This window comes from Artemia franciscana, chromosome 10 (assembly GCF_032884065.1).
Source record: "Artemia franciscana chromosome 10, ASM3288406v1, whole genome shotgun sequence".
Classification (NCBI taxonomy): Eukaryota; Metazoa; Arthropoda; class Branchiopoda; order Anostraca; family Artemiidae; genus Artemia; species Artemia franciscana.
In genome coordinates, this window is record NC_088872.1 from 9,942,976 (window position 1) to 9,963,068 (window position 20,093).

General features: G+C 34.1%; 1 protein-coding gene across 2 annotated transcripts in view; it reads right to left on the bottom strand.

The window, feature by feature from the left end:
• The window catches only part of LOC136031762 (uncharacterized), a 59,021-nt gene extending 39,166 nt beyond the window's left edge, over positions 1–19,855 (bottom strand). Inside the window, exon 1 of one of the 2 annotated variants that reach the window (XM_065711496.1) lies at positions 19,725–19,855. The gene's annotated coding sequence lies outside the window, so the exon portion shown is untranslated. Of the gene's footprint in view, positions 1–1,650; positions 1,765–19,724 lie in introns of those variants that run through there. The other variant, XM_065711497.1, reaches the window with a different exon arrangement.
• Positions 19,856–20,093: the final 238 nt, after the last annotated feature.

Here is a 20,093-nt window from a genome sequence, read left to right on the forward strand (position 1 = left end):
AACCGGAAAATGCACAAAAAATATTTCCTGTGGGAAATACCCACCCCCGCATGAAAATAACCCCTGCGGAAAGTACTCCCCAAACCCCCTCCCCCATGAAAAATACTCCCAGAATGTACGCCCCGAAGAAAATACCCAATCTCCCCGTGGCTTGTTGGTCTCCAGTCCTTTTCGACTTATAAAAAAAGGACTAGAATTTTCAATTTTCGATCTAATGACCACCCTCCGAAGTTGTTGCGACAATTAGGGCGAGGTGTGGATAAAGAAGGGGCAGTCCTCCTTCTATACGGAATAAATTCTGCCCTTTTTTTGGTCTAATGTTACTCATTACTTCATTAATAATAGCGTAGCGCGGGCATATTCCCAGAAGTCCATATCACTTTCACATTTTTGACCCATTTTTATTCTTTTATAGCCCCCCCCTCCTCAGAAAAAATACTTGTTACTGCACTGGGGATTAGGCATCAATTTCTACCTCCACCCTCCCCTCGTCTCTCCCTTAGAACTAATTACGTATTTACCTGATGGCTCAATAAGAGCTGGGATGTTTTGGCATTGGCATTTAAATGCACCTTTTAAGGTATCTCTCTTCCCTTCCTAACTACAAAACAATCACAGAACCCAATTGTAGAAGTTTAAGTGCCTTTTTAAGTTTTGTAATTTGTCCATTGCTCACACATAGTGTATTTCATTGGGAAATATACGGACATTTTTCGCAGAGGAGTACTCAGCAGGGAGAGATTGTCTGGAGGAATTTTCAGTGTGGAAAAAATTTTTGGAATAATTTTTAGCGAACCTCCCGAGGGTGTATTTTCCGCAGGGGGTATTTTCCGCAGGGGGTATTTTCCACAGGGGGTATTTTTTGGAGGGGTGTATTTTCCGAGGGGGCATTTTCCGGGAGGGGGTAAACACCTAGAATCAAAATAAAATACAACCCAGATCTATCGTCCTCAGTTTGGGTTCAGTGAATCTGAAGTTCTCGATTGGTTCTATGTAAGTTTTTTTTTAACAGCTGTGACCTTTGAAGTCATTCAAATAAATAGGAATTTTCAACCTGATGAGAATCTACTTTGAACCGAAAAAAGTAGATTACTAACTTGACAGTCATTAGTGAATAAACAATCAAACCCGATAATAATTAGATATATTTCTTTATAAATGCGACTGCATTTTGCAAATATGGCCAAGTGGTTAACACACTATACTTTAAATCCTTTGTCCATGAGTACAGGGGTTCAATTCCTGGTGTCGCTGGTTATTTGGTTTGGAACAGGGTCAGTGGCGTGACTCTGTAAGCTCAACCAGATTAAAACCAGTTCTAAATGGGCACCTAGAGAAGGTAAACAGGAAGGATGTGCGAAAGCACAGGATGGCTGGCCCCAACCTCCTATTGCAGTTGCTGGCTGAAGGACGAGGAAACGGAGATCTGCACCGCCAGTAGGGACTGAAAAATCCAGTGCCGTATTCTTTACCTCACTTTTACCTCGTGTTTCGCTAATCAGGAAATTTTTTAATTTGCCAATTGTAATTTTTGTGGATTATCCAATTGAGTAAGCTATTTTGCAATTTAAGCTTTGCCATTTTTCGAAAGCAACCAATGATTGGTTCGATACTAACAGAAATGTGAAGCATTATACAGTCAAAACGTACCAGTAGTAGCTACCGAGGAGAAATATCCTAAATACAGTTTTTTATTATTAGTTAATACTTCCAAATATACACAAAATAAACTAAATACATAGTTCTATTTTACAATTCAATACTATAGAAATGCAAGGCTTTAATCTTTATCAACAGTCAATACAAATTTGGAGTACGTTTTTGGGGGCAAAGTCTATCTTTGTACCTATGGTTGTTAAAACCTGTCATTTCATTTGTGTTCTAATTTTGGACATTATCCTCTAGTGAATCTTTTCTTGATAAATTGATTACAAATAGAAACATTGCCTGATAGTCGATTTATATATAGAATTTAATCTTTTTATAGAAATAATAGGTTTCAATTCTTTGAGATAGCAACAGACATTGTCTATTCTAGACGAAAAATAAATAGAAAAATTAAAACAAGAATCAAACGCATAAAAATAAATAAAATTAGGATAAAAGAAAGAGAAATGTATCAAAACAAAACATTGAAGGGGAACATGGAAGGTGAGTTTCATTTTTCAGCTGGTGGAGGGGGCATCTGATACTTAGGAAAACACGTCTTCAGGCTTGAAAATTCTGATCTCTTTGTTGCTCGTCATGTTTACCTTGATGTATACCACTTAAAGAATAATTAATCGAGGCATAATTTTTAAAAGGATTACCCTCCTCCTGTCAGTAAGACAAATTCGGAATTCATAAAAATGTTCGAATAAAATATATAAGAGATTTAGGAACTGGGGTTAAATATCCCAAACACTACTAATTTTTCGGCCCTGCTATCAACCGTCTCGCATGTAGTCTAAATATGAAATTTCAAAGTGGAGTGAATAGCTTTTTAATTAGCCCCTATTAACACACCTAAGCTTTTTTGTGATCTAGGGTCTCTGGGTTCGTCACCTCCCCGCCCCTATAATATCTGGAGATATTTTCAACCAAATTTGGCTAAATTTTGAGTTCCTGATAGTTTTAATAAAGATTATGAGTTTGTCTTTTTACGTAGTCCTTTGTTATCTTTCTTGTGAGTCAAGAAGATACAAATAAGTAAATACCATTGTTGGAAAACAAACCAAATATTGCAAGCTCTTAACCTACTCCCTTTTTAACTGGAAAATTGTTTAATATACTATGAATTGAACCCGTTTACCTTACTTCATTTTGTTTTAGTTTAAATTTACTTTATTTTGAATAAGGAATAGATTACGCAATTTTCTCTCTTTACTTTTCTATTTAGAAAATAATTCTTAAATCTAGAAGTGAAGATAATGGTGGCAAAATCAAATAATCTAATCCATATGGACAGATCGGTTAAAAAAAATACATTGCACTAATTAATACACGTAAAGCCGTATCCAAGGGGGAAAGATTTATGAGTTTGATCCCCCCCGAAAATTTTGTCTCACTCGTAAAAACATATCAAAAATGCATATAAACAAACTTTTGATGTGTTTTGAAGTTTGTTGTTACCCGTCACTCCGAAAAAAATATCCCCCCCCTAACCAAAATCAAAATTCTAGATATGGCCCTAATCTACACCACAGGGAAGTTGAATTTTTATTTTTCTAACTTGGCTATAAATTTTCACGCAAGAGGAGAGGGAAAGCAATCAGGATTTTAAAAGGTGAATTTGGGTTCCCTATCTCAGATGCGCTCAAGGAATAATGTAATTGGCTGGAAAAACAAGCCACAGATGTAAAACAATGGACTTAAGCACAGTTTCAACAAAAGGACTGTAGAAAATGTATATCTCTTTTTCCCTTTGATGGAACCATGAAGATTGATAGGTCTTGAAAATGTACGCCAGTGTGAATGTGCGCCAGTGAAGCGTAAATGTACTTTTACGCTTCATGTTGAAATAGTCACACTAACTTTTCGATATTTTGTAGAGAAGATTGTAAATTCTAAGACCATTTTTATTTTTCGTTTACGTCGCTTGTAAATATTGCGGCTTGTTTCAACTATTAAGCCGTATTTTTGAAATCTCTAAGCTGACCGGACCAGGTTATCACTAAAATCAGGGCTTCGGAGCCTAGGTCGGTGCTTTTTGGCTTCAAACTTGAGGTGGCAGATTACTAATTCGGTACCCTCTGAAAACCAATAAATAAGTTATATGACATAGTGGTGTCTCCTTCTACATAGGTTAGAGCTGGCATAGATACTTTCTTACAAAAATAAATGTTAATTCTGATTGCTTTATATTTTTGCTTCTATTGTCGGAGATTTTACCCTATTTTCTCCCATCTATACTACTGGCTTTCTTAGATTAATGATTTTAGCAAGTACATTACTACTGAAAATTTTATCCTATTCGCATTCGTCATTATAATGTCATTTACATATAATGCCACATAATAATATATAATTATAATAATGTCATATAATTGTCATCTAATGACAATAATGCCAATTATTGGTTTTCAAGGATACAGAAAATTAACAATTAGTTACCCTGTTATTAAATTCTTCGAATTTCATGGGTACCGAAATGAGCATACTATTCCACCAAGATTGGATTCAAAGTGGCTGGTTCCGAAGATCTGACTTTATTTTATGGGCAAAAACGCGTTTCGGGAGCCAGATATAGCTCGTTAGTATTTAATTTGTGGCTGACCGTATGTGTTTCTTTTAATTGTATTCGTTAGAATTTCTAATACCAATTATTCAATTTAGTGATTTATTTAAATTGAATAATTTTGATTAGTAATAAAAAATGAAATATTTTGATGTTAGGGACATGTGCTACCTTAAAGAATCATCCTATCTCGTCCATTATAATTTTTTTGTTATTTGTAGCCGATTATTAATAATTGAACTTTTACTATTGCTATAGTTTGTAGAGCCTGGATAAGAGATCCGAATAAATGACAAAAATCTATAAGCCAACACCTGCTTTCCCGGAAATCTTAGTAAAATTATTCACCTTCCCCGTTTTGTCCCAAAGATATGTTCAGTTCTAATAAAACTTAGATTATCAAACAGCATAGATTCTGTTTCTTCGATTAAACGGATCAGAACTTTCCTTTCAAAGTTCAGGAAAGTGCAGTCCTTAGAAATTCCAGCATACATTAAAATCAATTAAAATTAAATTAATTAAAAATAACTAATAATTTTAACGCTAGTGACTTATTCTGTAAACAATGCACATACAGTTTTGTATATTTTAAATAATAATTTTGGTCTACATTTTACTACCGGTAAATTTTACCGAAATTGTAACTTAAACAAAAAGTATGTTTTTCGAATATGTTCGTTTTCTTACGATTTGATGAAATGGGATTCGAATGTTTTACGGAAAACACTAAAAACCAGCTCAAAGGTATTATCATTTGAGTAATTTGGCCGCTTTAGGAGTTTCCTGTGGCACCACCCACTATGACTGACAAGCTTGGCGAAAAAAAGGAAGTACATTCCACTGTCTTTTTAGTCAAATTGCACAGTTAAACCCCAAATTCCCAACAACTTTCAATGATAGCTAGTCCTATGGGAGAATTCGCTAACGGATCTTTTGTCTTTGAGACAGTTAGCCGACGTTGAGGCTTGCAAAATGATCTTTAAGGTATTACATCGTCCGGTACAACAGTTATTGCATAATCTTTTTTTATTTGGTTATTTTGAAAAGAGGTCTGCAAACTTTGAGCAATTGGAAAACTGCTGAGACTGACCTTGAATTTTCTCCTTTGAAGAAATCGTGGCTAGAATCGTGAAAAAGCAATATATAGTCTCAAATTCTTATTTTGTCTTTTTTAAATTGAGTTAGATGGATTCAAAGGTTGAAAGGTCAAATTGTGACAAAAAAAAGAAGGATTTCGGGCAAAATGATAAGAGACACAATTTAGGTATACTCCAGAGACAGAAAATTCAATTTAGAAATTGAAGTTTTCATGTGTAGTAAAAGAGACACAAAAGAGATTCCTCTAAAAAAAAAAAAAAAATCCAAATTCACCCAGTTTTTTTCTGATTTCAACTTATTAATCATGTTCATGTCTTCCCTTGGCAATTGTATTGAAAATTAAATAACACTTTATTGACAAAAGACTATTACATGCCAAAAGATAACCAAGTCTGCGTTTCAGGTCAAGTGACGTTAAAATAAAATCAGCTAGAATCATCAGCATAAGGTTAGTGAAAAATCATAAGAATAGAGGCAGCAATTAATAAATTTATAACTAAAAAACAAGAATTCTGCAAAACAAAGGAAATAAAAATAGAACTCAAAATTTAAAAAAAACCTTGCACTAAAAATACATCACTAAGAAGCAAAAAAAAAGAAAACAGCAATATATAAATGACAATAATTATTACGAAAATACACCGACAAAAAGCCCCCAAAGGAGTTTTAATTGATCTAAAACAGTTATCGAGATTTATTAAGGTGTTTCATGATAAAGGGGATGTAACTCATAAACTTATCTGTAATAGTATGGGTTGGCAAGTGAATTAGGACTGTTGAAGAGGCTAGGCGGGAGGGGGATGCAATGGGGTCGTGAAAATCAGGGAAAATAAAATGCATTATTTAAAGCCGAATTAATTTTAAAAGAAGGAAATTGAATTTTCACTCTGTTATTTTCTTTGATACTAGACAATTTGTGTAGTTGTGCTTTCCTTTTATGGATTTTCTTTCACTGTCATAATTTGTTTTACCCTTTTTGGTTGTTTCTTATTTCATTTTTCTATATAAGATTGTTTTCAATTTAATTTACAATTCAGATCAGATTCCTCCTGCGGCCCGAATTGCAATTGCTTTGACGCGACAAAATTAGTCTAAGCTTTAAAAGGAAGAAGTTTAAGTGTTATGTAAAAAATTTTTATCAAGCAGTTCGTGGTAACGAACTGTAGTAAGGAGCAACCCGGCTCAATAGTAAATGAAACTCCAAAAACAGAATTTTGAAACTAATAGATACATCAAAAGAATCGGGTTTTTATGCTGATTTTAAATATATAAGTGTCTTTAAATTTAGTCTTACCCATCAAAAGTCAGGAGAAAATTTGCCTAAATTTGGAAAATAGGGGGAAACACCCTCTAAAAGTCATAGAATCTTAACGCACCGTCGCATTCAGCGCATCAGAGAACCCTGCTGTAAAAGTTTCAAGCTCCATCTACAAAAATGTGGAACTTCGTATTTTTTGCCAGAAGACCGATCACAATTTTATTTGTTTGTTTGTATTTTTTGTGTTTTTTCCCTAGTAGTGATTGTATCGACCCAGTGATCCTAGAATATCACGAGAGGGCTTATTCCAACGGAAATTAAAAGTTGTAGTGCCCTTTTTAAGTGACCAAAAAAAATTGGAGGGCACCTAGGCCGAAGACCGATCACGAGTGCGTGTTTATTTGTTTTTGTTTTTTTTTTGTTTTGTTTTTCCAGGGGTCATCGTATCGACCAAATGATTCTAGAATGTCGCAAGAGGGCTCATTCTAACGCAAATGAAAAGTTCTAGTGTCCTTTTTAAGTGACCAAAAATATGGGGGGTACCTAGGCCCCCTCCCACCCTCATTTTTCCCCAAAGTCAATGGATGACATTTTGAGATAGCCATTTTGTTCAGCATAGTCGAAAACATAATAACTGTGTCTTTGGGGATGACTTACTCCCCCAGAGTCCCTGGAGGAGGGGCTGCAAGTTACAAACTTTGACCAGTGTTTACATACAGTAATGGTGATTGGGAAGTGTGCAGACGTTTTCAGGGGATTCTTTTGGTTTGGGGAGGGGTTGAGGGGAGGGGGCTATGTGGAATGATCTTTTATTAGAGGATTTTTTCATGGGGAAAGAGAAATTCCATGAAGAGGGTGCATGATTTCCTAGCATTATTAAAAAAAAACAATAAAAAATAAATATGAAAAAGTTCTTTTCAACTGAAAGTAAGGAGCAGCATTAAAACTTAAAACGAACAGAAATTATTGCGCACATGAGTGGTTCATCTCCTCCTAAATACCACGCTCCTTACGCTAAAGTATTTTTTTAGTAGTTTTAACTATTTATTCTACGGCCTTTGTGATTCAGGGGTCATTCTTAAAGAATTGGGACAAAATTTAAGCTTTAGCATAAAGAGCAAGATATTAACGAGGGGGCAAACCCTCTCATATCTATCTATATGAAAATAAGTTATTGGTTTGTGTGTGTGTGTTGACTGACGTCATGTTTGTGTGTCGACTGACGTCATGTTTGTCAACTGATGTCATTATAAGGATTGAGCTGTATGTCGCCATGAAGTTGTTTGTCGACTGACGTCATGTTTGTCGACTGATGAAATTACAGACCGGGACACCAGGAAACAAATGCCTACCAGGACACCGGGACACAGGAAATATAAATGACAACCGAGACACTCAAAGAGAAATTACAGACTGGGACACCGGGACACAAATAACGACCGGGACACAGGGAATAAAAATGACGACCGGGACACAGGGAATGTTCGATTAGCAATCACCATCAACAAAGCTCAAGGGCAATCATTAGAATAATGAGGTATAGATCTGAATATGGATTGTTTTTTTCCATGGAAAATTATATGTTGCATGTTCAAGAGTCTGCAGACCTGACAATCTATTTATATGCACAGACAATGGGACCGCGAAGAATGTTGTATATTAGCAAGTTTTACATAGTTAAAAACATATATATATCTATCTATATTCACAGGTGGGACACAGGAACACAACTACAATGGCGCGTAACACTACAGACCGGGACACCGGGACACAAATGACGACCGATACACAGGGAATATAAATGACGACCGGGCATTCAAAGATAAATTACAGACCGGGACACCGGGACACAAATGACGAACGGGACACCGGGACACAGGGAACATAAATGACGGCCGGGACGCTCAAAGAGAAATTACAGACTGGGACATCGGGACAAAAATGACGACCGGGGGCCCAGGGGTATATATAAATGACGACGGGGAGTCGGTAAACCTGACAATCTATTTATATGCACAGACAATGGGACAGCAAAGAATGTTGTATATTCCCAAGTTTTACGTAGTTAAAAATATATATATATATATATATATATATATATATATATATATATATATATATATATATATATATATATATATATATCTATATTCACAGGTGGGACACAGGGACACAACTACAATGACGTGTAACGACTTACGCGCGCGAGGGGGCTTGGGGGGGGGGGCGAAGCACCCGACCCAACTAGGTGTTGGGGTGCCGCGAAGCGCCACCCCAACAGCTAGTACGTAATAAAAATATACAAATGCAGAAGTTCGTTACGTAAGTTATATCGTAAGTTACGTATATTTATTAATAATAAAAGTTCCTAAACAATTAAAAGTTCTAGTTGCCTTTTTAAGTAGCCAAAAAAATTCGGGGGCAACTAGACTTCTTCCCCATCCCTTTTTTCTCAAAATCGTCCGATCAAAACTAAGAGAAAGCCATTTAGCAAAAAAAAAAAAAAAAAAAAAAAAAAAAAAATGCAAATTTCGTTTTAATTATTCATGTGCGGAGAGCCAAAATCAAACATGCATCAATTCAAAAACTTTCAGAAATTAAATAAAAAACAAGCTTTTCTAAGTGAAATTAAGCACCGACATTAAAACTTAAAACGAACAGAGATTACTCCGTGTGTGAAAAGGGCTGTTCCCTCCTCAACACCCCGCTCTTTACACTAAAGTCTTTTGCTGTTTTAAAAAGTAGAATTAAAAGAGCGGGGCGTTGAGGAGGGAACAGCCCCTTCCACACACAGAGTATTTTTTTTCGTTTTAAGTTTAAATGTCGCTCCTTACTTTCAGTTAAAAAAAAACTTGTTTTTTATATTTAATCCTTGCTTAGAATCAACACGGATCTCTCTTGGATAAGCATAATTGAGGTCATTGCCTTCAAAAAGAAGCTAAAACCCGTTTTCTTGTGTGTAGACATCTCTGCACTTTTTCTTAGAATTATTGAATTTCGCTCTGGCTTATTGGGAAAATAAAGGGGGTGGCTGATTTTATTTACAGATTCAGTGATTAACAGTGGTTGGTTGGGTCTTTGTTTATGCTTCTTCACACTTATAAAATAATGTGTTCTTTCTTTTTTCTTACAATTTTACTACCTTAAATTCTGGTAAAAGGGTCAAACCCACCAATTATTTAGTAATATTGTTAGCTACTTTCAAGCAGGAACATGCTGGCCTTACCATTAAAGTTAGAATGCTTGTGTTTCGGTAATAATAAAGAACATCCACTTATAGCTAAAACATGAGCAAGCAATTGATCAAGATTTCTGAAATTGTGAATTATGAATGTGAACTTTCAATTCTAATAAAACTACTCAAATTGAATTAGTTATAATTCTTTCCTTTTCTAAAATTAAATAAAAAAAAAAATTTTTAGCGGAAAGTAAGGAGCGACATTAAAACATAAAGCGAACAGAAATTACTTCGTATATGAAAGGGGCTGCTTCTCATCAACGCAGGAGGAAGCAGCCCCTTTCATATACCAAGTAATTTCTGTTCGTTTTAAGTTTTAATGTCGCTCCTTACTTTCCGTTAAAAAAACTTGTTTTTTTTAATTTAATTTCTGAACGTTTTTGAATCAACGCATGTTTTGATTTTGGCTCTCCGCAGATGAATAATTAAAACGAAATTTGCATATTTTTTTTGGCTAAATGGCTTTCACATAGTTTTGATCAATTCATTTTGAGAAAAAAGGAGCGGGGGAGGAGGCCTAGTTGCTCTCCGTTTTTTGGTTACTTAAAAAGGCAACTAGAACTTTAAATTTTTTACGAATGTTTTTATTAGTAAAAGATATACGTAACTTACAAAATAGCTTACGTAACGAACTTCTGTATTCTTATGTTTTTATTACGTATAGGAGGGGGTTCACCCCCTCATCAGAACCTCGCTCTTTACACTAAGCATAAATGTTGTCCCAATTTCTTAAGTATGACCCCTGAATCACAAAAGCCGTAGAATAAATTAGTTGAAATTACTAAAACTACTTTAGCGTAAAGATCGAGGTATTAGGAGGAAGTGAGCCCATCATATGCGTAATAATTTCTGTTCGTCTTAAGTTTTAATGCTTCTCCTTACTTTCAGTTGAAAAAACTTTTTCCTATTTATTTTTTCATTGTTTTTTTTAATAATACTAGAAAATCATGCGCTCCCTTCATGAGAATTTTCTTCCCCTATGACAAATTCCTCCAAAGAAAGCTCCTCCAACATATCCCCCTCTTCTCAACCCACCCAGCCTAAAAATCCCCATGAAAACGTCTGTATTACTATATGTAAGCACTGGTCAAAGTTTGTAACTTGTAGCCCCTCCCACGGGGACTGTGGGAGAGTACGTCATCCCCAAAGACATAGATATAAGGTTTTTTGACTACGCTGAATAAAATGGCTATCTCAGAACTTTGATCCGTTGACTTTGGGAAAATAATTAGCTTGGGAGGGGCTGTAATAAATAATTAGCGTTATTTTAATAAAAAATAATTTAAGTAAATATTTTTCAAAAGGTCTTTGATTTTCGCCAAAGTTAGTATCTAATGGCCCTTTTTCTTTTCATATTTGGTTAGTACAAATTAGTAAATTAAGCCCACAGACAAAAAGTATATAATAAAGATGTCCAACAGGCTTATCCTGCAATGTTAAAAAGAGGAGTGAAGTCATTGGTGATTATAATACTGCATGTTGAAAACCGGTGTTGCCATGTTTATTAAACAACCATAGGATCATAAGTAATCAAAAGAAAATTTACGGTTATCTAATTTTTATACTTAAACCTCTTGAATTTGTCTTGTAAAGATAAAATATTATATAAAAGCTTGCTTTTAAGAAGTAACATTAATGGAAGACATTTTGGAAGAAAAATGCAGACAAAGGAGCAGAAGTACCAAATTTACCCGTTCAAAAATTCTTGGTCAGTTGGACATCTCCGTTGTATACCTTTGGTTTGTGATTAAGCCCATCGACAGGCTAGCAATAATTGACTACACAACCCATTTCTCTATATACACTTGATTAGTTACAGAAAATACACATTTAGGCGTCTTTTTACCGTCTCAGTTGTGGCTAACAACTGAGAGTGACAATTTTCTTTATACGAGTGAAAACATAAATATATATAAATATATATACATATACATAATGTAATATAATAACATATATAATGTTAAAAAAGCAATTAAATTTCAAAGCAGCTATAATAATACGATGGAAAACGGTAAAAAACATATTTCATCCCCACTCATTTCTGAAAGTTTTGTAAGGTAATTTGCGCGATTACATTTTTAAAATCGTGCCTCAAAATTCTTCTTAATTTGTTCTGCAATATCTTAATCTATTAGAATTAGCCACAAATGGTTAAAAACAATTTTTTTAGATTTTAGAAAAGGGCCCACGGATAACAGTTATCAATTTTCATTCATGAGTTATTTATAAAGCAGAATAAAACGAAAAATAATTTAGAAACTAGAACAGGCTTAAAAGACGAGAGCGCAAATCTTGGTCATCAATTCGTTTTTCTGTAGTTTCAACAATTGTGCGTTTTCGCATATCTAATCATAGACGTTGTTAATAAAATACAAGTGAATTAGTATTATCCATGCGAATTTCAGGAATTCTTAATTTGTTCTAACACGTCGAAAATATAACAGCTGTTGTTACTATAAATGCAATGGAAATTATAATAACAACAATTTCTGTTGTTATGGAAATTATTTTATTTCTGTTCTTATTGTTTTATTGTTCTTATCTGTTTGTTTTATTTCATTATTTCTTTCAGGAAGACAAAAAACAGGAATTTGAATATATATATTTATGCTTTTTCAGAAACTTAAAGTTCTCAGCTTTTTTTTCCATTTGAAAAGCACTTTAAATGAAACTAATCCTTTTTCCTTTCTCTATTATTATTATTACTGTAAACTACTATGTTTAACAATGCTGATAATAGTCATTAAGGATACTTTTCCAAAAAAAGTTTTTCAAAGAAACATAAAGACAAATTTTAAAACCTTGAACGAGCAGATGTATAGGGACATAATCAAACAGTTCGTGTAACGAACTGTAGTAAGGAGCGACCTGGCTCAATAGTCACCAAAACCCTAAGAAACGGAATTTTTATAACAATAGTTACATCAAAAGAATCGCATTTTCATGCTGATTTTAAATAATATAAGTTTCATTAAGTTTAGACTTACCCATCAAAAGTTACGAGCCTGCGAAAATTTGCCTTATTTTAGAAAATAGGGGAAAACACCCCCTAAAAGTCATAGAATCTTAAATATTTAGAATCGAATTTAGAATCTTAGTCATAGAATCGAAAATCACACCATCAGATTCAGCGTATCTGAGAACCCTATTTTAGAAGTTTCAAGCTCCTATCTACAAAAATGTGGAATTTTGTATAATGGTTATTTGTAAGTGTACAGACATTTTCAGGGGGATTTTTTGGTTTGGGGGTGGGTTGCAAATAGGGGGATATGTTAGGGGAACTTTCCTTGGAGGAATTTATCATGGGGGAAGAGAATTTCCATGAAGGGAGCGCAGGATTTTCTAGCATTATTTAAAAAAAACAATGAAAAAATAAATATGAAAAGTTTTTTTCTACTTAAAGTGAGGAGCAGCATTAAAATTTAAAACCAGCAGAAATTATTGCGCATATGAGGGGTTTACCTCCTCGTAATACCTCGCTCTTCACGCTAAAGTATTTTTAGTAATTTCAACTATTTATTCTACGGCTTTTGTTATTCAAGGGTCATTCTTAAGGAATTGGGACAGAATTTAAGCTTTAGTGTAAAGAGCGAGGTATCGACGAGAGGTGAACTCCCTCATATACGCAATAAAACATACGAATATAGAAGTTTGTTACGTAACTTAATTCGTAAATAACGTATATTTTTTACTAATGAAAATGTTCCTAAAAAAATAAAAAGTTCTAGTTGCCTTTTTAAGTAATCAAAAAATTGGAGGGCAACTAGGCTTCCTCCATGTCTCCTTTTTTCTCAAAATCTTCAGATTAAAACTATGAGAAAGCCATTTAGCCAAAAAAAAAATTATATGCAAATTTCATTTTAATTATTTATGTGTGGAGAGCCAAGATCAAAACATGCATTAATTAAAAGACGTCCAGAAATTAAATAAAAAAAATAAGTTTTTTTTAAATGAAAGTAAGAAGCGACATCAAAAATTAAAACGAACAGAAATTAATCCGTATATGAAAGGGTATTTTCCTCCTCAACGGCCCACTCTTTACGCTAAAGTTTTTTACCGTTTTAAGAAGTAGAGTTAAGAGAAAGAGTTTGAGCTCCTTACTACAGTTCGTTACCACGAACTGTTTGAAAGAGCGGGACGTTGAGGAGGAAAAGCCCCTTTCATATACGGATTAATTTCTGTTCGTTTTAAGTTTTGATGTCGCTTCTTACTTTAATTTAAAAAAACTTGTATTTTTATTTAATACATCAAACCTAAAACGAGAAGAAATGACTGTAAATGGAGACTGGAAAATAAAATAGATAGAAATTTAAACGAACAATCAAGTTAAACTTAAAATGAATAGAATACTAATAAGAATGAATACAAGAACCCTAAAACGAACAGAGATTAGATCAATTCAACATTAAACAAAAAAAAAGCTGCCATGAATATGAGTGGCCATACACCCTCGCCTTCCAACTTCTTAAAGACTAGAGTGCCATCTACACTTTATTCAAAAGCATATATATTTTCAATGGTGTATTTTATGTGTATTTGTATTTTTGTATTGAATTTATATTTTGAAATTTTATGTGTTTTTATTTTTAACAGTATATTTTCAAAATAACAACTATTAGAGCCGCAAATGGGACGAACTTGTATTTAGGAGAAAAAAAAAAATCACGTCTTGTGTCTTGATAACCCTATAAATCATCCTTGTTCAAACAAATGGTAAAAAAAGGTCAGACCCAATTGTTAAGACTAAATGATCAAACCACTGGTGAAACCAAACGTTCAAATACATCGATAAAAAAAAAAAAAAAAAAAAAAAAAAAAAAAATTGCAACTGCGTATTTTGAATTTCCAAAACCGAGCTGTCTCTATCAGTCATTTTGAATTATGAGTTCTGCCTTCTATATTTTTCTATCTTTGGCGGTGTTTTCTCTATTTCTTTATTTAATCGAAATGAATTTTTTTCTTAAATTCAGTCAGTGCTGTATAAATTGTTTTGCTTTAATTTGAGCTTGGTTAACATCTATTTTTACTTTGTTTTCTTTACCAGTTCTAAAACTAAAAAACAATTTTTGCTTTTACATCCTTCTATGGTTTTTGATTAATATGATTAACGTTACTAATATGACTAACATTTCGATTATATGACTAAGATTTATCATCGACTAAATTACTGGTTAAAACCTTTATTTTTGATTATATCGAAAGTTGGTCCTCAGTCTTTCTTCTTTTGTGTGTGTGTGTGTTTTTCTTGTACGTGTCCTTATTCTGGCTTAAAAAGAGCTTTTTTTCATAGCAACCGTCAACCAAGCCACCCTGGATGTTCTTTGATTTGTAGTCTTAATTCGAAACCCAAGAGAAAGAATTATAAGTACTTATCTCATCGGCTTATTGCCTTCTTCTAATCAAAGAAGTTTTCAATATTAATTAGTTGAGTCATGTTAGGATAAGATGTCTTATTTTATCCCTTTTTTTAATAGCATACCATGTTGGATAAATAATATACGACAGTTGGATCATTCCTTGATGTATATACCTTTGGAGGAACAGTGTGAGCAAGTCGAAGAAGCACTAAAGATTGATGATAATGATGAACAACTCTGCTATTTTCTGCCAAAATGAGAAATATGCTTTCTTGAATTTTTCAAAAAAATTGCGAAGTACTTTTTTCTTACTTTGAAAGCAGATAGTCAGTGAGGATTCGTAATTTTAGTATGTCTTCACTATGTTTAATAACAAAAACAATAAGTATAGAAATTTTGAACACAGATGTGTCGGTCTGCGAGAACAACATATGATGATATACATGATGCTATGATGATAGACGTGACGCCACATATGATGACGCATGACAACACATGAGACTGGCAAAATGAGGTATATGCTTTATTGAATCTTTCAAAAAAATGGCGAAGTACTTTTTTCTTACTTTGAAAGCAGATAGTCAGTGAGGATTCGTAATTTTAGTATGTCTTCACTATGTTTAATAACAAAAACAATAAGTATAGAAATTTTGAACACAGATGTGTCGGTCTGCGAGAACAACATATGATGATATACATGATGCTATGATGATAGACGTGACGCCACATACGATGACGCATGACAACACATGAGACTGGCAAAATGAGGTATATGCTTTATTGAATTTTTCAAAAAAATTGCGAAGTACTTTTTTCTTACTTTGAAAGCAGATAGTCAGTGAGGATTCGTAATTTTAGTATGTCTTCATTATGTTTAATAACAAAAACAATAAGTATAGAAATTTTGAACACAGATGTGTCGGTCTGCGAGAACAACATATGATGATATACATGATGCTATGATGATATACGTGACGCCACATACGATGACGCATGACAACACATGAGACTGGCAAAATGCTTTATTTGCTTTATTGAATCTTTCAAAAAAATTGCGAAGTACTTTTTTCTTACTTTGAAAGCAGATAGTCAGTGAGGATTCGTAATTTTAGTATGTCTTCATTATGTTTAATAACAAAAACAATAAGTATAGAAATTTTGAACACAGATGTGTCGGTCTGCGAGAACAACATATGATGATGTACATGATGCTATGATGATAGACGTGACGCCACATACGATGACGCATGACGACACATGAGACTGGCAAAATGAGGTATATGCTTTATTCAATTTTTCAAAAAATTCAAGAGTAGTTTTTTCTTACTTTTAAAGCGGGAGAATCAGTGAACACTCGTAATTTTAGTATGTCTTCACTATGTTTAATAGCAAAACAATATTTTAAACACAGATGTGTCGGTCTGCGAGAAGGCTGGGCCAGTGTGTATGCTCAGTTGTTTGTTTTGTCTTTCTCCATGGGTAACCATATCTGAGCCAATGGTTGTAAAATATCAGAAAAATTACTATTCGAATGTAGATTCAGTGTTTTAATAAAAAGGGAGACAAAAAAACGCGCAAAACACCTCTTTTTAACAAAAGAGATTGTGCCGCAACAAAGTGCCAATTGCTGCCAATTTGAGCTTCAAAACGACAATTTTTCTCGACAATGGCCAAAATACTATCAAGCGAAGACCCTGAGTCACCCAATTGGTTTATAGTTATCAAAAAGTTTTCTGCAGATCTTCCATGTTTCAGAGATCATATCACAACATGGCGGCTCATTCGTCCTAAAAACATATAAGCAGTCCATATCGGGGATGGTTTTTATATGGAACGGACATCCAATATTACTAACAGTCATATCACAACATGGTGGCTGATTCGTCCTAAAAACATAAATGCAGTCCATATCGTGGATGTTTTTTATATGGAACGGACTTACAATATTACTAACAGTCATATCACAACATGGCGGCTCATTCGTCCTAAAAAGATATATGCAGTCCATATCGTGGATGGTTTTTATATGGAACAGACATCCAATATTACTAACAGTCAAAGGATCTTGAGTTGTTGCATACCAATTACTAGGGATAAGGGGAAAACGTCACTAGATTTTTTATGGGGAGGAAGGTGTTGCTCAGATGTCAAAACATAAATTTTTAAGCCAAGATTTTACAAATTTGTGTGAGAAGACCTTCAGGTCAATCTTCATTTACTCCCTAGCCACCATTCATCTGGAATAATATTTTTGGACTGAGCAGGCACTACGGATGCTGAAAGGATGATATCTCTCTTTGTATTGCAGAACAAATTGTAAAAAAACAAATTGCTAAAATTTACTGTGAAGTAAAAAAACAAATTGCTAAAAATAATAGAAATTAGGGAAGAAGCACTGGAGGAACGCTGAAACCCCATTTTTTTATGTTAATAAAATAAACGAAATGTCTAATGCTAATAGCTTTCGATTGGTTTTTTCTTAAGTCATTCAAAAAAAAAGTAAAGAACTCATATTTTTGGAGGAAAATGAAAAAAAGCAAATTATTTCGAGTATATAGTTTGATCAAAATTTCATTTTCAACAGTTTCGATTTTTATTGACAGAGGTTGCTCTTCAATTACTGTTTCTTCCCGTGAATTGTATTATTCAGTTCATAAATTATGTCAGGTAATGTGAGCAGATAGACCTGAAAAAATTTCTACCTCCCTTCCTTATACGAACTATATGGTAGCACACTTGAAATATGCTCTGCTTGGCAGTACGGTCCCCGGAGTTCAATTCCTACTGCTGCAAGGCTGGTTGGTTGACAGGGTTGCGTCGACTCAATATCCTAAGCACCATTACTGTTTCTTGAGGATCTTTATCCTATTTATCCCTATCCCGAGGAAGCTTGATTGGCAAGCTCGTGTCGACTCAACACCTTATGCATCAACAATGTTTCTTGAGAATCTTTATCCTATTTATTCCTACAGCGAGCAAGGTTCGTTGACGTGCTCGTGTCGACTCATTACCCTATATACCATCAATGTTTCTTGAGGATCTTTATCCTATTTATCCCTATCCCGGAACGGATTGGATACATCCTGTAAATATTACCTGTGGCCAATACATATTCGAACCTCTCTCTTGCTTTCTAGCTCTCTTTCAAAACAAATTTGAGATACATAGTTTTCCTTTGGGCGTGACGGTATATGGATCGTTCAGCTGTTAATTCCAGTTGATTGACCAAATAGTATAGGAAATTCAAATAGAAGATTTGTGGGTATTTTTGTTCCAATGTCCCAATCGTATAATGGAAAACTTACTTGAATTTGAATACGGATAATTCTTTTTTAGATTCTCGATTATATATTCAAATTCAACACTAGTTTTAAATCTTTATAATTTTTATCTTTAAGTAAATTATCTAAGTTTTAGAATAAATATCTTCAATTTTTGTGACATAACCTTAGTGTATTAATATGAATACGGTCATCTTTAGTTAGTACAGTCCATTGGTTTCTTGGCTAATTGATATCAAATTAATACAGTGCAAAATTTTGTTCAAAAAATAGTTAAGTATTAATATATTAACCACAAAAATGAGTACACTTCACGGGCTCTTTGTTTACCAGAAGGCCACTTCAAGGGTATTTTGATGGCCCTCGCTGCCCTCGGGAATCAACTGTTTACAATGACTGATGAACACATATTTTATCAACGGCATTTTTGATTGCCCTTACTGCACTTGGGGATGTAGCTGTTCACAGAAATAATTGATGAACACGTGTTTCATCAAAGGGCTTTATTATAGCCCTCATTGCACTCGGGATGCAGCTGTTCATAGAGCTAACTGGTGAATACCTAATTCATCGAAGGGCTTTTTACTACATTCGAAGACCCTCACTACATTTGATATGTAGATGCTTATAAAAATAACTAATGAACACACATTTTTGTAGTATTAACTACGGTATGTCGGTAGATTCATAATATTTCGCCCATTCGGTTAGGAGTCCACTTGCACATAGATAAGAATACTTGAACATAAACAATTCAAATGCATAGTAATTGTAACTCCTATTCCTTAACTAGTTCCCATAGAGAATGTTTGCTCCCGGCCTAGCTTCCAGTCTAATGCTAGACTGAAGTTTTTTTCTGTTAATTATCAGTATCACTCGAAATTTTCACAGAATTTTCTAGTGAATGAATAAAGTTAAAACGTATCCAAGTACTACTACTACTATTACTACTAATAACTCACTGCAGCACCAAGCCGCCTGAGGCCAGCACAGTTTCGCACGCCCCTCCTCCAACCTAATCTATTCAAGGCCTCCCTCTTTACACCCTCCCAGGAAGTTTCCATTTCCTTTAAATCTTTATTTTTGACATCCTCCCAACCCAGACAAGGATGACCTGCTTCCTGTGTAGCCCCAGACGGTTGGCCAAAAAGGACGATCTTCGGCAATCTGTCATCCTTCATCCGCAGGATAAGATTATAATCTATAAAAAAAGCTATTTTTATATATTTTCCTCTTTCAATTTAAATATTTGCTAAATAGAAAAAAATGAGCTTACGTTTCTTCTTGAATAAAATCCACGGCTTTAATATCCGTATATATAACAACAGATTTGAAGGTATCGTCTTAACAACCTGGGATATAATGGTAAGATGAACCGTTCTGCTTTCCTAAATAAAGCCATCTCCTGGGAACTGGGATCTTCGACAAGGTTTGCGCACATTTGAAGAGACTATATTTACTTTATTTATACTGTATTATTCTCATTGGGACATAATCTAACTCATCCCACGGAAGGTGTTTACCTAAATCGCAATTTGCTGACCTGGTTCCTACTTCTGATGAGTCAACGATACTGACTGACGGATATATTACTCGTACGTCGCAATAAGATCAAAAGCCTGATTTTAGATTGTCAATATTTTTT